Source organism: Phalacrocorax aristotelis, chromosome W (assembly GCF_949628215.1).
Source record: "Phalacrocorax aristotelis chromosome W, bGulAri2.1, whole genome shotgun sequence".
Lineage (NCBI taxonomy): Eukaryota > Metazoa > Chordata > Aves > Suliformes > Phalacrocoracidae > Phalacrocorax > Phalacrocorax aristotelis.
In genome coordinates, this window is record NC_134310.1 from 19,225,576 (window position 1) to 19,246,517 (window position 20,942).

A 20,942-nucleotide genomic window follows, 5' to 3' on the forward strand; every position below is an offset into this window, starting at 1 on the left:
TCCTCTCTCTACACCCACTGACGTTTCCTACTGAAGAGGAAAAACAGAGATGAAACTTCAATGATAGCACATTTTCTTATCTCAAAGGTTTGTCTAGAGGGGGCAGGGAAAGGACACAGCCCCTTCCAACATTCCCAACTATGGAGGATTCCCTATCAGTGTACTTCCATTTTTAATTCTTTGACTGGGTCAATATTTGGGTGGGTCAGTAGGGAAAAGAAGCGGTATGAAGAATTTAATCCTGTCTGTTTGCCAAAAAGCAACACAAAATCTGATCCAAACAGAAACAGACATATTTGAAAGAAAAATGAGAGAGAAGGAAAGTAAAAAAGGCTTGGGGGTGGTGGTGATCTTTTACATTGCTACTACTAATGTTCAAGTTGAAAGGACTGCAAGGAAAAAAATATCACCATCAAGAATGGAGATTTCAAGCTAAGATATTGAGTGGTCTCAGATCCCACCGTGCCCAATGGTAGGATCACATGACTTGTCTCTTTCTGAGGTCCTGCTATTTGAGACATTTCTTTAGGGTCTAAATATGAAAGCAATAAAAGCAGTTGATTATAGTGGCAATGGTGAATCAGAAGGATCCTTTTCCTCTAACACTGAGCTTGACTATAGTAAGGAAAGCAGTATTATCCCAACAGTGGTTCTGTCTGTACACCAAATCTTCTTGCCTCATTTCCTGCTACAGATTTAAAGTAGCAGCTTGCGTCCTTTACAGGTCTCTCCCTCCCTCTCCTGCTTGCAAAATTACCACCAGAATCAGCAGGTCCCATCTCAGATAATCTCTGTTTCTGCCCTCCTTCCTCTCAGTCTTCCTCATCCCATCTATCAGAAAGTGTAAAACAATGGCCCTTTAGGTCAAAATCTTTTGTTTAAATCTCTGAAAGAGGTTTAAAACTCAAAGAAAGATAGATTTTAAACACTCAAAATGGATTTTAAAAAGGTCAGAGATCTAAGCTTCCAATTCTCTGTGAACATGAAAAGCCTGAATCCTCTCTAAGACTCCACTGAGCAGAAAGACATGGGGATGGGAAAAAATTTACATGGAACTGCTGTTCCTGAATCTGCTTTATCATTTTCCCCCTCCTCTCCAGCTACAGCCTCTATACGGAGACCACAGAAGCTTCCCTCTGCAACTCACAAAAATCAATAGTGAATGGTGAAATTTGTATTCTTCCTCTCCATGCTCTTTTTCTGTGGTGGCAATGCAAAATACCCCACTGAGATACCTGTCCTTAAAGCTAGAGGGAAGGGGAGGGGAAAAGAAAAAACAACAACCTAAAAATAAAAGCGGGGGCGGGGGAGCAGGAATAATCCAACAGAGAACATATTTCACAGGCTTTTAAAGGGTTCAAATCACAACTGCACCTGATTACCACGAAGTACATCACTTTAGAACCAAATTTACCCACACAAACTTGGTGTTCTTTCCCTGTTTATTACTGTAAGTTATTGCCCTTTGAAATGCTGACTCGTGAAACTCAGTTTATGGAAAACATTCTATATGTTAAGGCATCAAATCCTCACACCATCTCTGCTGCTGCAGTTCATGTCTCTCCTACTACAAGTGTCAGCCAGGACATAAAGCAAGGGATTTGGTACTCTGGTTTCTTATTCTTGCTTCTAACACTGATGATTTATGTGATATTGGGCACAATACTCTAAATTATACTTCCCCTTTATCTACCCAGTTGCCTATAAAATGAGAATTGAGCGCCTAGTACTCTCAAAAACAAACATTAAGACATACTGAACTGCTTCTCTCAAAAAAGTAAGGTTTTTATAAATTATGGGGTTTTTCCTTAATTTTAAGGAAAGGTTAGAAATTTATTTCTAGAAAAGACGTGAAATGGAAACTCAGCTTCTATATAATCATGTTTCTAGCAGGTGAAGCTGTATGGAAGGTCCAAATATCATTATGCAGGTGAAAAAAAAAGAAGAAAAAAAAATCAGAGAGGGGGAAAAGGATAAACTCAAATCTGAAAGCCCGGCCTCAACAGAGGAGTTGTCAGGTCTCAACAGTTAATGTTGTCAAAAGTGCTTTTGAAGAATCTCAGGAGAAAGGTCTAAAAAAAGTGTACTATGGTTGTTATTTGCATTCTGCAAGCTAAATATCACATTTTAAAGGCCAGAAATGCACAAGGCCAGAAGGGTTTAGGCACCAAGAGGGTATTTCTTCCAGCCAAGCCCAGACAAACTAGAACTGGGAAGACTTACTATTTACATCTACTTTACAATTAAGCAACAGTACAAACATAATACTACAGCTTCCCTTAACTCAGTGCTAAAGCTCCTGGTCCCAATCCTGCATGGGCCTCCTGCACAGGCCTCCTGCACATACTTAATGTGGGTTTCATTGAGTTCAAAGGGATTAGTCATGCATGTAATGTTATTCATACAAGTGAGTGCTCACTGGATCGGGGGTGGGGGAAGCAACCCTTTGCAAAGATTCAGAATATTCAGCAGCCTTTAATATTAATTATTACTCTGATTTACTTTTCATTTAATATAATGCTGCATTTCTTCTTCATATTTTATAAACACACACACAAAGATCAGCATCTGCTGTTGTGGATTTCAGCAAACCCATTAAACTATCATGAGAAAGACTCTTCCTGATTTTAATTCTGGATCAACAAAACCCAGGAAGCCCTACAAATCACACCTGAGAGAGACCTTCTGAGTGACTTTTAGTCACCAGTGGTCTAGATTAGCTCTGGCTGGGAAAATGGATTTTCCTGTATATTCAGATAAAGAAAGAATGATTAAAAAATAGCATTTTAATTGGATTCAGTCTATGGGAAACATTAATTTTTCATTGAAAATCAAAATAATTTTTTGGCCAAAATTTTATTTTCTTCTCCACCTTCCTCTTTTTTTTAATCAATGCTAAATTGCTATGTTCAGGAAAAAAAATCTTTTCATAAAAACATAGCTAGGTCAAATACCTAGTTACTCCCAAACACAGCTCTGATAGAACATTTTTACTAATCCTTATTTGGACACAACTTACAAATAATTCTCTGCTTCCTTTGTTTTAGCTGATGCCCTCTAAACTGACAAGCCCAACTTCCAAAGGCCTCCTGGCCTCGTCTGTCATCCCAGCTGAAAGAAACTCCATTCAGGCTGCCCAACTTGGGCAAGCCCAAGCAAATAGAGCTCAGAGATGATTAAATGCATTTGACATTTCACTGCAGGGCCTGCAGAAGAAATCCTTGCCTGCTGTAGCCAGAGCCCTGGATAGCAGAGAATCAAGGCTCGTGGCTCCAACACTGTATGTGCACTCTCTGCTGTGAGTTAATATTATTGGCTTGCCCCTCAGTCATGCCTTTTCCAACTAGCTGCTCCTCTCAAAGCACATCTCATTAGGCCTGAAGGCTCAATGAAATGGAAATTCATGTTTTAATTTAAAAACAACATATTGACCCTGGGAGCCAGTGATGTCTACATTTTTAATAACTTACTGAGAATAAAAGGAGCGTATGTATTTGCAGCAGGAGAAAGAGGGAATGTAGAAGTAGAGAGAGGATGAGTGGATAGGGCAAATAGCCAGCCAAGGAATCTGGTCCTCTCCACTTCCCTCCAGCTCCATTCTCACTTTATTTGCTTCATGGAAAAGAGCTCAGGCTTCACTTAAAGGGACCTCATAGCTTCAGCAGCAGATCATGTCCATAATCTGATACTAAAACAATGAGGGCTGGAGAATAGCATTGTCTAATGTAGCTTGTACACATACATACCCATCCACAGGCACATGCACACACACACACACGTGTGTTAACCCTGGTCTCCAAGCCCCGAACATCCCAGTGAGATGCAATTTTTTTGTACGGAGAAGTAGCATGCTTCAGAGTGCAAGTAAACACAGATCCTTTTGGAGGAGGACGTGAAGACAGCCATGCTGCATGTGAATTGCCATGTGGCACCAACCCCAGTCCCCTGTGACTCGCTCCAACATCATTGCCAGTCAGAGAGGTACATACAGCTCCCTTGCTCCTTCCACCATGCCAGTTAGGCAACCCGGGGGGGAGGCATAGACAGCATATCTTCTCCTCTGTGATTATACAAGGAGTGATGTTCATTCTTCTGGGCTTCAGTGTTCTCTGCTAGCACCCAGGGAGCAGGGGAAGGGGAGGTGAAGGTGGGAGGTCCTCTTATTGTGTGGTCATTGTGGACCCCATGGCAGTGTTTCTTGAAAGCAAGCAATCTGACAACATCATCTTGGCTGACATCCAGCTTGTGAAATCACATGCTGCATGGATAAACCCGCTCCAGCTGCTGCGTCTCCAGACAGAGATGGGTCCCTATGTTGCTGCACAGTAGCAAGAGTCTCCTGGTGCAAACTATATCTCAGCAGGAGGTGAAAGTCAAGACTACTCATTTTTGGGGGAAAAATGGAAAGACAAATTTGCAACAAGCTTTGCGATATTTGAATGGAATTGCTATAGATGAACAAAGTATGCCTGTCTAACAAGGGAGAGCTGAAATCAGTTTCAAAAGAGCTCAGTTGTTTCTCCTGTGCTCCCTTCACTTTCTCAGCAGAATATTCCTAGAGTACTGACCAATCCTCTGGTGATGTCTCTGGTCTGTAGCTCAGCCCTAGTCATCTGTCTGGCTCAGAGGACATACTTGTCTGTGTACCAAGAACCTGAATAAAATAGGACTGAAGACTTTCTGACCTACATTCCTGTTCAAACTAAGCTCTAGACATTGTAGGCATGTGAATTCCTCAGGTTTTCCTCATTTTAACGAGATGCTCTATGGCTTATCTCTCAGTTGTCCTGCAAATTATCCTCCTATCCTTTCTTCTAGACTGCTTGCTATTAGCCCTCAGTTCTGTGCTGCCTTTCCTATCTTCCTTCTTTGCAGTCTTTGACTACTTTGAAAATTTCCCCAGCATTTTTTATTCTGACACAGATGGGGGTTTTTTGTACTGTTTTCATTTTCCAGATGTATTCAAAGACTGTGTTCAAAGAGTTTAAGGCCAGATTTCTATGTCTCACCTCTTTGACATCACACACCACAGTTTCCACTCACTTACTGAACACCTTGCTCTTGGCTAAAGCATCTTTTCTAGGAAGGCATCCAAAGGTTTATTTGAAAACTTCAAGCAATGAAAAATTCACCAGTCTGAAGTTATGACAAAGTTCAATTACACTCACTGATTAAAAAAAAAAAGCATACCTTACTTATTATTTTTGTCTGGCTTCCTTTCACAGGTGTTAGTTCTTGGTGTCACTTTCCCTGAAAAGCTAGAGAAATTTTGTTGTTCACATCATCTAAGTTTTGACACTCTTAAGCACTTTTCATCTTCTGCAAGCCTGCTCCATGTGCCTCACCATCTCCTTTATGGCTCACTGAGTGATTCTCCATCCCTAACACCTTTTTCCTGATGTCCTGGAGACCACCACAACCCCTCACCTGCTGTCCCCCATCACCCAGGTGCCCTGGCAAAGTGTGGTTTACATACATAAGGACCTATGTTGGCCTTTCAGATTGGTGTGTAGGGGCTGTGAACTCTCTCTGCAGGCCAAATACCAGATACCTTGGAGCCCCTTCAGACAGGAGCTTGCACATCTTACCAAAAGGCTACAGAAGTCCATGGAACTCCTTCTGTATCCCACTCAACTCTGAGGCCTCATGTGCAAGCAGAAAGGGAGGGAGGGGGCAGAAAATCTGTAGGGGTCACATGTGAATGCTATTAAATAGCCTTTGAGCTTCTATTTTATTTATTTATTAAGCTAGACAAGGAGTGCAAAAAGGAATGGAGGTACTTTGTTTCTCAATGTGTGTCTATTATCTATTGAAATTTGACATAATGTCTCCACAGAGCCTCTTAATATTCCACTGTATGGAGAATGTGACTAGCTCCACCATCTAATGTGACAGCTTAGGAAGATTAAAAAGAAAAGCTAAACTAGCAGTAGTTGGAGATGAGGAAAAGTAGCACATTTATTAATAATTTCAGCTGAATTCTAGCAACACTGCATTCCCCGGACAGGACACATTTATTATCTTATTCACCATGACTACTGCAACATTAGTGATTTGTTACTTAATCAATTATTAATTCATATGAGTGGATAAGGCTCTGTCACTTAACTCTTCTGCTGGCCATGCCCGTTATATACTGATTGCAATTTTTTACTGTTTTCTCTCCCCTTCAAATGTCCTCCTTATCTTTACCCTCCCTGCACATCCATAGTGAAACAAAATGATGTTTTCCATTTCAGAAATCCATTTGACAAAAACCACTTGTTTTCCTTTTAATTGTGATTCTCTCCCCTGCAAAGCTCCTCTTTTGACACACCAACTTTGTACTCAAATGGCCAAGGAATCTCAGAAACTGGTTGGGTACAACTTGATATGTGAAAGAAATTGGTTAAAAAGATCAGTCAAATGAAGACATCTTCCCTCAAAAGCTTCTTAGGTTCCCACCACTGAAGTTGCAGGAGCAAGACTTTTAAATGATTTGAGGTGTTTGGTCACTAGGATACAAAGCACGCTACAACAAAACATGCAGATGGCAGATTTTATTCTCCAACAGTGAGATACAGAAACAGATGAGCTCATGGACTCAATCAAGCCCGTCAAAGAAAGTAGAAGGAAAGATAGAAGTAATACCCACACCATACGATCTCATGTTTGCAGCTAATACACCTCTGTCTGTCAGCTAGTTAGAGAACCAGGCAACAAATTTGAAGAGCTGGATTGTAATCAAGGCTCTGTCACTAATTTACTGCCATGGGCAGTGATTGTCACATGTGAATTTTGTCACCCCACTGCCTTTGAAAAAATAAAAAACACTAGGAAGAAAAGGGAACATACTAAAATCTTCACAATAACCATTACAAGCAACTGAAATGACAGTTATTACTCCTTGTCATGTGCAAAGCACAGCCTACCTATCAATGGTCATTAGACAGAAGGTAAAAACAATCATTTTAACAGTAACTACTGTCAATGAAATATATTGTGATTAAGCTCTAAGCTGTGCTTAAACCCCATGTGTATGGTGACAGGAGAATGCAAGCTATGTAGCTCCAGGCCAGGACTAGTTGTTACCTGAATTTCTCCTATAGTCCACTGGAGCAAGCTCTAAGCAGCTCATCTCTGCTTGATGCAGATGATGTCTGCTAGCTGCATTCCTGGTCTTCCCAGTCAGACTGTGTCAGCTCAGGGTGGCAATCAGCCAGTCCTTAGTGTTGACCAAAGCAATGGCTGTCATACATGTGAGTGATGCAACTATAGCCACCTGTCCACTGTCCAGCCCTAAGGACAGGAAAAGGTTGCAACATCCAAGAGTGTTCTTTTTGAATCTCCCAGAAGGCTTGAGTCTGTCCATGCTCATCATTCAACAGCACAATCTGCAGATAGTGCTATAAATGATGTGCATAGTCACCAAGCACCCTGGGCCCCATACCAACATGCCTGCTGAAACTTGCTGGTTTTGTTAAATAGGAAAGTAGCTTTCACTTCCCAAACCTTTACAGAGGTGGAAGGGTTTAATTTTTTCTTTCCTCTGCCCTTCTCAGTGTCTCCCCAAAAAGTTTCAGCAGGAGTAAGTTTCAAGACAAGGAAAAATGATTTGGTGTAAAACCTGTCGTGGTTCGGCCTCAGTTGGCAACTAAACACCACGCAGCCGCTCGCTCACTCCCCCCACCCCTCTGGGATGGGGGAGAGAATCGGAAGAGCAAAAGGAAAAAAACTTGTGGGTTGAGATAAGAACAGTTTAATAATTAAAATAAAATAGTAATGATATTAATGATAATAAGAATATAATGAAAAGGAAAATAATGAGAAAGAGAGAGAGAGGTGAAACCTAGGGAGGAGGGGAAAAAAACAAACAAGTGATGTAACCGCTCACCACCCGCCGACCAACACTGCAGGTCCCTGAGCCACGATCGCTGCTTCCCCCAGCCAACTCCTCCCAGTTAACATACTGGGCATGATGTTACATGATATGGAATATCCCTGTGGCCAGTTTGGATCCACTCTCTTGGCTGTGCCCCCTCCCCTCCCGGCTTCTTGTGCACCCAGCAGAGCATGGGAAGGTATAAAAGTCCTTGACTAGTACAAGCACTACCCAGCAACAACCAAAACATCAGTGTGTTATCAACACTGTTTTCATACTAAGTCCAAAGCACAGCACTATGCCAGCTACTGTGAAGAAAATTAACTCTATCCCAGCTAAAAACATGAAAAACCTAAGCCAAGATCTCTCAAAGGGACTTGGGTATGTTTACTATAACTTGGTTTTCAGAAAGCAGAAAAATTGTAGTTTCCATATCATACCTTTGAAGCACATCAACATAAGGCCATCCTCCAGTAGTGATGACTGAAAATGGAAGGCCTTCCGATATCTATCTCAGAAGGACTCAGTCTCTGATTAGTAACATCCTGGCATCCTTCAGATTAGCAGAATTACCCAGTAACACAGATCAGTATAAAGCTAGAAAGATAACACTGAAATCAGCAGAGATCTTCCAATTGAGTTTACTGCTACCACAAATGAAGCTTTCAGGGCACTTGACTCATCCTTACTACCAAACAGCATTTGTCTCACAGTGAGGTGTACATCAAGGGTCAGTACAAAACCTTACCAGCCAGGTTTGCAAGGATAGCACTTAAATCAAAAAGTTCCTCAAATTATGCTTTGTAGTTCTTTAATGAGAGACCAAAGAAACAAGATAACATTTTTAGGGAGGTGATTCTACATCATGCTTACTCACAGCTGGTACCTGATGGTGTCAGGTTGTTCCTTTCATTGCTATCATCTGATATAAAGGTTTCTACTGCCATGAAAGGACTAAAGGCATTTAACTTATGAACAAAATCTCTCTTCCCCCATTGTCCTTCTAACTTCAGTGCCCAAGCTGGGAGCACCACAAGAACTAAATAGCCTAAATGATGACAGCTCAATTAGAGGACTGAAATCATGTCCTATTTCATAATCTGAAGCATTATAAGTGACACAGAAAGGATTTGTCTACATGTGCAGGAATAAATATTTGGCTTTTATCTTGAAGTTATCCTTTCAAAGAAAGTCAGAGAGGGGAACAGACAGATTATAAAGAGGATACTAATGTATTGAAAAGCAAATGGTTTATGGTTAACAGGTAGCATAGGGAGGATGCCACAAAGGCACTATAGTTGTTGGAGAAAGGGACTAGTCATGACAATATGACCCATGCTGTCTACTAAGAGGGGTTAAAAAGGGCCTTGATTAATTACTCTGCATGGCATCAATCTTCTCATGCGGTCACAACCAATGACTTCTGCCCCACATGTCCTGCAGTCACACAAGGTGGTACACAGATTAATATTCACATGCAAACACAAATACATGTTGCACTGCCTGCTTTGCTCAGAGAAAGAGTGTATTTGTTACAGTCACATGCAGAAGTCAATGGTAAAAGAAATAATGCTCAACCCTCTACAGTCCTATTCCAGCCAAAACTGATCAAGATCTGGCTGCTTATTTTTTCAATTTTTTGTCAAAGTTTTATCTCACACTTGGTCTCCCCATGCCTGCCTTAATATTCTCTAATATGCCAGTTGTCTCTCATTTGACAAGGAAAAGGAGATATAAGTCTTGAAAGTCATTTGCGAGAGTTTTATTCCATGCTTTAGAAACTGAAATTCACCTCTCGGTTTTCCACAATTCTCATTATAATTTAAGTGGCTGTGAAAGACAGGCAAGGTCTCTGCATCAGCTGAGCTGGCTTGACATGGACCTCAGGAAAACAAAGCTACTCCTGGAAAATGTTTGTTTATAAAAGCCTAAAAAGACAATACTGAAAAAAAAAAAATCCTCTATCATTTAAGATTGACCATAAATCTCAGTAAGGCTGACCATAAATCTCAGTAAGACTGCAAAGTTGCAGCTTGCTTGGTATATTTTATAGACAGAGGTCTTGCTGAATTGGCTGATGCAAGGAGGCAGGAAAGTTGAGATTTTGGGTGGGTAAACATTCCCATTCATCAAGCGATTTGATTTGCAACTAAAGCTGTGAAAGCCCATCAGATTAATGTTGCCAGGGCAGGAATGATGTGAAAATTATCCATCTTTAATGCAAGCAACAGTAGGGTCAGGGAATACACATGTGGGGCCAGGGCAGTTCTGACCCCTCAGTACATTCAGGCCAAGGTGCAGGAAAAAAGACTCCCATGTAGATCCATGCCATTTCTGCTACTGGAGCATCTCCTCAGCTCTTCGCACTTGGTGGGGAGCAGGGAGGGGAGGGGGAGGACAGGGTCCAACAACCAACCCTGCAATTTCCCTTCAGCCTCACATCTCTCTTGTTCAGAGCAAGATGCTTTGTCCTCTGAAATCTCTTGTTGAAGGAAAGAACTGAGACCGAGCAATTCAATTCACTTAGGACCTTTGTGTCTTAATCCATGGAGCAAGGTTTTCAATCAGCTGTGGGAGGACAGGGGAAGGTGGCTCTACACAGGCTCCCTGGGATGCAAGCGTGTGGGTGGAGGGCAGAAACGGAAGTGAGGAGCTGAGCTGTGATCAGTCACAGAGCATCCACCCAGCCCGAGAGGAGCTGACCAAGCATTACTGCACACCAGCCTTCAGGAATGCAAAGCAGCTTTTGCATGTAGGTCATTTCAGGATGATAAGAATAATTAAAAAGAGCCCTAAAACACACCCACACAACAAATGACAAGGGAAAGTGGAGTCTGTGGGTGAAAAGAGAATAGGTCCAACTCCTTCCTAGGGGGGCAGATGGAGGATATACAGGAAACAAATTAGCTTTAAATAAAACATATACAAGGAAATCTATGGAAAGGAGGCTAGGAAAAAAACCCTTAAAAACCCAAACAGAAGAGGGACAGCACATATTTGGACTGAGAGCAAAGAGACAAAGAAAACTGGCTGAATAACAGCACAGGTTGCATGACTTAGGCAATACCTCAGCATATCTAGGACCTACCTGCTTTCCATCCTCAGTCCCTTCACACCTATGTAGCCTTGCCAGGGCAGGGACCAGTTTGGGCCCTGGCACTGAAACAGGCAGAAGTCCACTGGGGTGTGGTAATGTAAAACAACCTCCAGTCTCATGCAGAATAGGATGTGCTTCACCCCCCCTCCTCACCCACACCCTGACTCTTAATGTCTCCAGCTCCCAAAGTGTCATTGCTTCCCCTTGCTGCTTAAAACTTGGTTCTGCAGAAAAAGGACCAGAGACCAAGATTTGTACAGTACCTGGAAATCAGAAGCCAGCTGAGGAAACAGAGCAAAACTTTGTATGTGTGACATACATACACATAAACCCATACACACACATACAAACCCTTTCCCCTTCACCCCTGGCTTCATAAAATGTTTTCTTCTACTTTAAGGACACAGTTCAGGAAGGGCAGCTGTTGAATCTCATTTCTCCATAGAGCATGCAGCTCTGAAAGAAAATGTTATCATGAAAATCCCTGTGAGCTGAAGGTGGGGGAAAAAACCAAACTCCTGACCTGCAGTTGTTAAAAACGGCTTTTTGCAGATGAATGGTAATGTGAAGCGCTATCTTACAGAGGGTAAACAAATAACACTGGGAACTCAAATTGCATGTACTTTTAGCACCTTGAAAACTACAACAAAAAAAGCCAGCACAGCCTGTACTCACTGTCAGAAAGTAGTATTGGCACAGGTCTGTGGTGTGCTGAGAGCTATGCTATGCATCAGATAACCTGACAGCAATACCATGGTTAGAAGTTGTATATTGCTGCTCAGACACAGATTGATCTCTACTGCACCATGCACGTGCAGTGTGGTGGTCAGGCCCATGGCAAGGTATAGGAGATGAATTCGCAAGTAACTTAGCACTGTTTGACACGTCCTTGAATGAAGCAGTGCGGCAGTAAAAAACAGAGTCAGGAGTGTGGGAATGTCAAGAAAGAATTAAGTAAGCTAAAACAAATGAGGTAACGCGAATAGAACAGCCTATTAGAATGTAGCATAAGGCATGTGCTTAGAGCTAGCTGACGAATAACAGAAACTGTTTGTGCGCGTGATCGCGTGGAGAATGTGTCGAAAAGATATAAGTCGTGAAAAGCTGACAATAAAGGTCTTCTGTGGAACATCTGTCAGGAGTCCGTGACATTCATCCCTGCAAATGGTGACCCCCAACGTGGGAGAGCAACGCTGAGGAGCAGCGTCCACAGGGACCCCAGCCGAACGAATCAAGCTGACGGCGGGACCGCAGCTTTAATCCCAGGACATCACCTTAATATTACAGGTGAGCGTCTGGGGCAGTAAGCATGGGAGCTAATGTCTCTGCCGAAGAGGAGGCAAATGTTAAGTTACTGATCCAGTTATTGAGCAAGCAAGGCATTAAATATGATACTTTTAAAGTAAAGTTATTACAGAAATTCCTGCAAAAGCATGGGGCTCCATCAACAGTCTCAGCAGTGTTCGATATTAAAACAAAAAGGAGGAGGCAGCGCCGGGGGCTCTAACACCCGCGCCACCCTGTGAGGGACCGGGGCCGACGCCGGTACCAGGGATGGGTGGAGCGGAGGCCGCCGTTTGCAGGCGGCAGATTGGCTGCCAGAAAGCGACGCCGGAGCCGCATATCCGCGGCGGCGCCAACCCCGCCGCCAGCACCGACGCCGAGAGAATATGAAACAGGAGCCAAAAAGACATCCCGATTTGGAAAGACCTACAGCCGGAAAGGGGGAAACGGCAGTTCTGAGTTTGATGAAGTGTTTTCCAACAAACGAGCACACTGCACAGTCAAACAACTACTCCAAAAACAAAAAGGGGGAGATAGCCAAGAAACCCCGCACAACTGATTAGCAAAAAATATTATACGTGATTGTCGTGGTTTAGCGGCAGCTCAGCCCCACACAGTCGCTCGCTCACTCCCCCACCGGTAGATGGGGGAGAGAATCAGAAGGGTAACGCTCGTGGGTTGGGATAAGAACAGTTTAATAATGAAAATTAAAAGAAACAACAGTAGAAATGCAATGTAAAGGAGAACAACGAGAGGCGCAAAGCCCCGGGGGAGGGGGAAAGGAAGGGAGGGGAGAGGGGGAACGAACCGCCGGAACAAACCGCACGCGCCGCAGCCGCTCGCCGCCCGCCGACCCGACGCCGCGCCGCCCCCACGCTGCCACTGCCCCCCCTCAATATACTGGTCATGGTGTCACATGGTATGGAATGAACCTGCCATTGGCCAGTCGGGGTCAGCCGCCCCCACCATGGCCCTGCCCCTCCCAGCCCCCCCTGCCACGCCACGCGGCAGAGCGCGGGAAGCTGGAAAGGTAGCTGACCCCCACAGTGAGGAGAATTAACCCCTTCTCAGCCAAAACCAGCACATCCTCCACCCCTTATTCCATACCACTTACACCATGCCCAGGTCCCATATGATGCAATACAACCGTACCAACCACCACCCCTCCCCTTCCCATCCTTTAACATAATACACAGACATCATTCCCTTAGTTCATGGATCTTCCCTGTAAAATGTCCATTAAAATGTCCATTGAGTTCACGCAGTCCATGACTCTGGGCTCCATCTGTTGTATCAGTCTTTCCGGGTGGGAGAGATGGTGTGTGGCGTTGGGTTGCTGCATACCGAGTCAGTCATCGTTCCATCACTGCTGCACGGCTTGTTTCATAGTTGATCTTCCATGGGTTGGGAGGCTCGTACTCTGATATCATTGATACAACACAGAGGTGACACACAGTATTATATAGCAGTTCACATTGTGCCATTCAGTTCATTGACTGTTTTCACCCAAAATCAAATCCCCTTGAGGCACACATCGGATTTCTCCATCCTCCCGCATCACCCACCAAGTGCACCCACGTCCTCGAGCAAAAACAATCCCACGAATGGGTTTGCCTTTGCCAGAGGCAGGAAGAACCCAGACTGTTTTGCCCAGCATACTTTTTCTGTGCACTACAGGGACTCTATCCCCTTCCACAGTATGTAGGATTTCTGACTGGGCAGGGCCAGCTCGGTTGGCAGATCCCCTCGTGTTGACTAACCACGTGGCTTTTGCTAAATGTGTATCCCAGTGCTTGAATGTCCCACCCCCCATTGCTCTCAGTGTGGTTTTTAACAGTCCATTGTACCTTTCAATTTTCCCAGAGGCTGGTGCGTGATAGGGGATGTGATACACCCACTCAATGCCGTGCTCTTTGGCCCAGGTGTCTATGAGGCTATTTCGGAAATGAGTCCCATTGTCTGACTCAATCCTCTCTGGGGTGCCATGTCGCCACAGGACTTGTTTCTCAAGACCCAGGATAGTGTTCCGGGCAGTGGCGTGGGGGACAGGATATGTTTCCAGCCAGCCAGTCGTTGTTTCTACCATTGTAAGCACGTGGCGCTTGCCTTGGCAGGTCTGTGGGAGTGTGATATAGTCAATTTGCCAGGCCTCCCCATATTTATATTTCAGCCATCGTCCCCCATACCACAGAGGCTTTACCCGCTTCGCTTGCTTGATTGCAGTGCATGTGTCACATTCGTGGATAACCTGTGCAATAATATCCATGGTCAAGTCCACCCCTCGATCACGAGCCCACCTGTATGTTGCATCTCTCCCTTGATGGCCTGAGGTGTCATGGGCCCACCGAGCTAGAAATAGTTCGCCCTTATGCTGCCAGTCCAGATCCACCTCAGCCACTTCAATCTTGGCAGCCTGATCTACCTGCTGGTTGTTTCGATGTTCTTCAGTGGCCCGACTCTTGGGGACGTGAGCATCCACATGCCGTACCTTTACAACCAGTTTCTCTACCCAGGCAGCAATATCTTGCCACAATGTGGCAGCCCAGATGGGTTTGCCTCTGCGCTGCCAGTTGCTTTGCTTCCATTGCTGCAGCCAGCCCCACAGGGCATTTGCCACCATCCAGGAGTCAGTATAGAGATAGAGCACTGGCCACTTTTCCCGTTCAGCGATGTCTAAGGCCAGCTGGATGGCCTTTACCTCTGCAAACTGGCTCGATTCACCTTCTCCTTCAGCAGTTTCTGCTACTTGTCGTGTAGGACTCCATACAGCAGCCTTCCATCTCCGGTGCTTTCCCACAAGGCGACAGGACCCATCAGTGAACAGGGCATATTGCTTCTCATCTTCTGGCAGTTTGTTATACAGTGGGGCTTCTTCAGCACGTGTCACCTCCTCCTCTGGTGATAATCCAAAATCTTTGCCTTCTGGCCAGTCCATAATCACTTCCAAGATTCCTGGGCGACTGGGGTTTCCTACTCGAGCCCGCTGGGTGATCAGTGCAACCCATTTACTCCATGTAGCATCAGTTGCATGGTGCGTAGAGGGGATGTTTCCTTTGAACATCCAGCCCAGCACTGGCAGTCGGGGTGCCAGGAGCAACTGTGCCTCAGTACCAACCACTTCTGAAGCAGCTCGAACCCCTTCATATGCTGCCAATATCTCTTTTTCAGTTGGAGTATAGCGGGCTTCAGACCCTCTGTATCCCCGACTCCAAAACCCTAGGGGTCGACCCCGGGTCTCCCCAGGTGCTTTCTGCCAGAGGCTCCACGTAGGGCCATTCTCCCCGGCTGCAGTGTAGAGCACATTTTTTACATCTTGTCCTGCCCGGACTGGCCCAAGAGCTACTGCATGGACTATTTCTCGTTTAATCTGTTCAAAGGCTTGTCGTTGCTCAGGGCCCCATTTGAAATCATTCTTTTTCCGGGTCACTTGATAGAGAGGGCTCACGATCAGACTGTAATTTGGAATATGCATTCTCCAAAAACCCACAACGCCCAAGAAAGCTTGTGTTTCCTTTTTGCTAGTTGGTGGAGACATGGCTGCTATTTTGTTGATCACATCCATTGGAATCTGACGACGACCGTCTTGCCATTTAATTCCTAAGAAGTGGATTTCTCGTGCAGGTCCCTTCACCTTACTTTGTTTTATGGCAAAACCAGCTTTCAGAAGGATTTGGACTATTTTCTCACCTTTCTCAAAAACTTCTTCTGCTGTGCTGCCCCACACAATGATGTCATCAATGTATTGAAGGTGTTCTGGAGCTTCTCCCTGTTCCAGTACAGTCTGAATCAGTCCATGGCAAATGGTAGGACTGTGTTTCCACCCCTGGGGCAGTCGATTCCAGGTGTACTGGACGCCCCTCCATGTGAAAGCAAACTGTGGCCTGCACTCTGCTGCCAGAGGGATTGAGAAGAATGCATTAGCAATATCAATTGTGGCATACCACTTGGCCGCCTTTGACTCCAGTTCGTATTGAAGTTCTAGCATGTCTGGCACAGCAGCACTCAACGGTGGAGTGACTTCATTCAGGCCACGATAGTCTACTGTTAGCCTCCACTCTCCATTAGACTTCCGGACTGGCCATATGGGACTGTTAAAGGGTGAGTGGGTCTTACTGATGACTCCTTGGCTCCTCAGTTGGTGAATGAGTTTATGGATGGGGATCAGAGAGTCTCTGTTGGTGCGATATTGCCGCCGGTGCACTGTTGTGGTGGCGATTGGCACCTGTTGTTCTTTGACCTTCAGCAACCCCACCACAGAAGGGTCCTTTGAGAGACCGGGCAAGGTAGACAGCTGTTCAGTTTCCTCCGTCTCCAAGGCAGCTACACCAAAAGCCCACTTGTAACCTTTTGGGTCCTTGAAATACCCTCTCCTGAGGTAGTCTATACCAAGGATGCACGGAGCCTCTGGGCCAGTCACAATGGGGTGCTTCTGCCACTCATTGCCAGTTAGGCTCACTTCGGCCTCCAATACAGTTAGCTCTTGGGATCCCCCTGTCACTCCAGCAATGCTGATGGGTTCTGCCCCTATATAGTTTGATGGCATTAAGGTGCACTGTGCGCCGGTGTCCACTAAAGCTTTATACTCCTGTGGGTCGGACGTGCCAGGCCATCGGATCCACACAGTCCAGTAAGCCCGGTTATCCCTTTCCTCCACCCGGCTGGAGGCAGGGCCCCTCTAGTCCTGATCATGGCAGTCACAACTCACTTCCTGTAAATGTGAGTCAGGAGTCCCTCTATTACACTTAGAAATAAAATCTGCGCTTCTACTCCTCTGTCTGGGGACTTGCTCGCTGGAAACTGGAGCAGCAGCTTTCCTGGAAGAGCCTCCCTGAGTGACTGTTCTTCCTTGCAGTTCATGTACTCGTGCCTGTAGGGTCGAAGTAGGCTTGCCATCCCACCTCATCATGTCCTCTCCGTGGTCACGCAGGTAGAACCATAGGGTGGCCCGTGGTGTGTATCCCCTTCTTTGAGCCAAAGGACGCTTATTCCTAACAGCTGAGACACTGCTCTGTCGAGGTGGGGAGTAGGACAGATCTTCTTTGAGTTGCTGGACCTCTTGGGATAGTTTCTCCACAGCAGAGACAAGCGAGGAAGAGATATTTGTGTCATAATCCCGGAGTCTATCTATCACCTCTGCCACCGTTGGTGTCTCGTCATCTTTCCAGGACATCACTGCCAATGAGTTTGCATGCGAAGATGGTGCGCTCCGTACAAACTTCCGCCACATGGGTCGTGTGCACTCGGCTTCATCTGGATCTTTGGATGACCGTTGATCGTCCAGGTCACCATAAATCACCTCAAACACAGCTAATTCCCTTAGATACTGGATGCCTTTCTCCATAGTTGTCCATTTTCCTGGGCGATATGTAACATCTTCTTTAAAGGGATACCTTTCCTTCACTCCAGACAGGAGTCGCCTCCAGAGGCGGAGGGCTTGTGGTTTTTTTCCAATTGCTTTGTCAACGCCCCCTTCCCCAGAAAGGGATCCCAATTGTTTGGCTTCTTTTCCCTCTAGTTCCAGGCTACTGGCCCCATTATCCCAGCATCGGAGCAGCCAGGTGGCAATGTGCTCACCTGAACGACGGCTATAATCTTTTCGCATATCTCGCAACTCGCTTAAGGACAGGGATCGGGTGGTCTCTATTTCATTTATTACTTCTCCCTCCTCTCCCCGCGATGGCCCTGGTTCTTCATCATCCCGTTCTAAACGAGTTGATGTCCGCTTCCAATATTTCGTCTTGTGTATGGGGGCAACTGATACTGGTACGGGTTTATTTTCTGAGCTAGCTCCGGTACTTGTTGTGGGGGTTTGAGTGGCTGCAGTGCCTGTTGTCAGGGCTGGATTGCCTACAGTGCCAGTCACTTTGCATTTCAATCCAGAGACATTCTCTTCCCCCTGGGGGCACTGAATACTGTTGAGCAGGGCTCGGTATGCATGGGCCAGACCCCAGCACGTTGCAGTTATCTGTGTCTCTCTGGAGTTCCCAGCGTAACAACATACTTTCTCCAAATATTCTACTAGTTTTTTAGGATTCTGCACTTGCTCGGGGGTGAAACTCCAAAACACTGGGGGTGCCCACTGCCCTAGGTATTTGCCCATGCTATCCCACATGCCCTGCCACTCGTAACTATCAAGCCTCGGGGCAGATTTCTGGGTGATATTCTTAAGTTGCTTAGTCAAAACCAAAACAACATGCCCAAAAACTAACAATAAGTGCACCTTAACCACCCAAGGATGTTCAAGATACAAAAACGTTGTTGTAACAAAGGCACAGACATCATAGAACAAAGTTGCAAAGGTATTATTCTGTATTTCCTCCATACAAAATCTCTCAGAGGAGGAGGTATAATTGCTAATTGCCTCAACAAGGTGGTATCCGAAGTACAGTAACGGTTTCAGCAAAAACCCCAAATACCAGATAAAGCTGAAAACGAGTGTTTGTATAACAAATCTTGTAGGCAAAACATTACTAATCACAGCAGAACACAGCAGACTCAAACAACCAACACCGATTTTTAACACCAACTGCAAAAAGGACAACATGGTGCTGGGACCAGCAGCTGTTGTTATCTCCAACCCTTGAGCCCCACGTTGGGCGCCAAAAAGACTGTCGTGGTTTAGCGGCAGCTCAGCCCCACACAGCCGCTCGCTCACTCCCCCACCGGTAGATGGGGGAGAGAATCAGAAGGGTAACGCTCGTGGGTTGGGATAAGAACAGTTTAATAATGAAAATTAAAAGAAACAACAGTAGAAATGCAATGTAAAGGAGAACAACGAGAGGCGCAAAGCCCCGGGGGAGGGGGAAAGGAAGGGAGGGGAGAGGGGGAACGAACCGCCGGAACAAACCGCACGCGCCGCAGCCGCTCGCCGCTCGCCGCCCGCCGCCCGCCGCCCGCCGACCCGACGCCGCGCCGCCTCCGCGCTGCCACTGCCCCCCCTCAATATACTGGTCATGGTGTCACATGGTATGGAATGAACCTGCCATTGGCCAGTCGGGGTCAGCCGCCCCCACCATGGCCCTGCCCCTCCCAGCCCCCCCTGCCACGCCACGCGGCAGAGCGCGGGAAGCTGGAAAGGTAGCTGACCCCCACAGTGAGGAGAATTAACCCCTTCTCAGCCAAAACCAGCACAGTGATGAACCATTTGTCACTACCATTCCAAAACAATGATACCCCACCTATAGTAAAACACTATAAAGCCATGAGGGACTGCAGCCAGCCATGGGCAAGGGGAGGAGTTCATTACAATGTTAAACCTGATGGTCTGGTCCAAAAGGACCAGGGTGGAGACTGTAATGGTTCTACCTTTAAATTGTTGTAACCTGTGATTTGAGTTGCATGTTATAGGAATTACTACACCAGGAACCACCCGAACCAATGGAGGACAAGCCTTTCAAGGAGCAGTGTGAGTGCAGCAGTGACCCGACCTGAGCTGGCTTTGGTGCCCAGTAACTCCACGAACACACCACCTCTCCTGTCCTGAGTGACCACAAGAACAGATGGAGACCAAAGCCATGGACTAAATGATATCTGTGTATTTTATCAAAGGATGGGAAGGGGGGGTGGAGGTTAATGAGGTTGTATTGGATAGTGTGGAACCTGAGCATGATGTAAATGGTATGGAATAAGGGGTGGATACTGTCCTGGTTTCAGCTGGGATGGAGTTAAATTTCTTCATAGTAGCTAGTATGAGATTATGTATTTAACAATATTGGTGGCAAATATTCAATAAATAGTTTACATCTGTTAGACTGTCTTTTTGTATGTGAACAGCAATGCATAACTCATCTTCCTAGAACTGCAGAACATTCATTAAATGGAAAAATTAAAATTATTTGGGTGCTTAAAGCTACTGACAGTTCAAATAGGTGTAAAATTAGGGCTTTTCCTTAAAGCTGATATTTCTGGCTGTGATCTAATGCTAGACCAGAATACTAGAATAACTCTATTTACATGTCTTTGGCAAACTAATAAAACACCCCAGAAGTGAGGCATGCTTTTGTTTTTGATAGAAACTAAATCCCACTTCTTTCTTAATCTTCTGTTCATGGTGAGTTAGCAGGTTTTTACTCCTAGACTACTCTGAGGTTTTGAGCAGAGAATTACTTTAAATATACACAGCTGACCATGCAGCAAAGGGTAAATCTACAATATGAAGATAACTGGGTTTTATATTGATACCCTTCTGGAAGGGAGGTGGAGAGGAGATAGAGCTCTTCCACGTAGCACTAGTGATGTCTATACTATGCATGCCATAAGGCAGCTTTTGATTCAGGGATTGAAATCATGTGAGACCTTGAGTTGAAAAAAAAAAATCATCTTGTCTGTGTAGATGGTTAAGAACTGCTGATGGACAGAGTCAAATTTTATCATTGTGATTTCATGGTAATATTTCACAAGTTCTAATGAATATCTTGCGTGTCCCTTTGAAGTGCACCTTGAGTTTACTTCTGAAACAGAATTGTTACAGAATAAACTTCTGAAAGTCTTCAAAATATTTACATGTCCATAACTAGTAAGTTTAGGGAAGAATGTGAAGCAGTTTATAAAGCTGCACAAGCTGTTGCAGGAGGATCACTTCAGACTGAAAGAGCATGATTGCTACAGAACTATTCTTGTTTAGGTATAAATGATGAAGGAAAGACACATCCAGGACAGCTGACCCAAACTGACCAACGGGATATTCCATACCATATGATG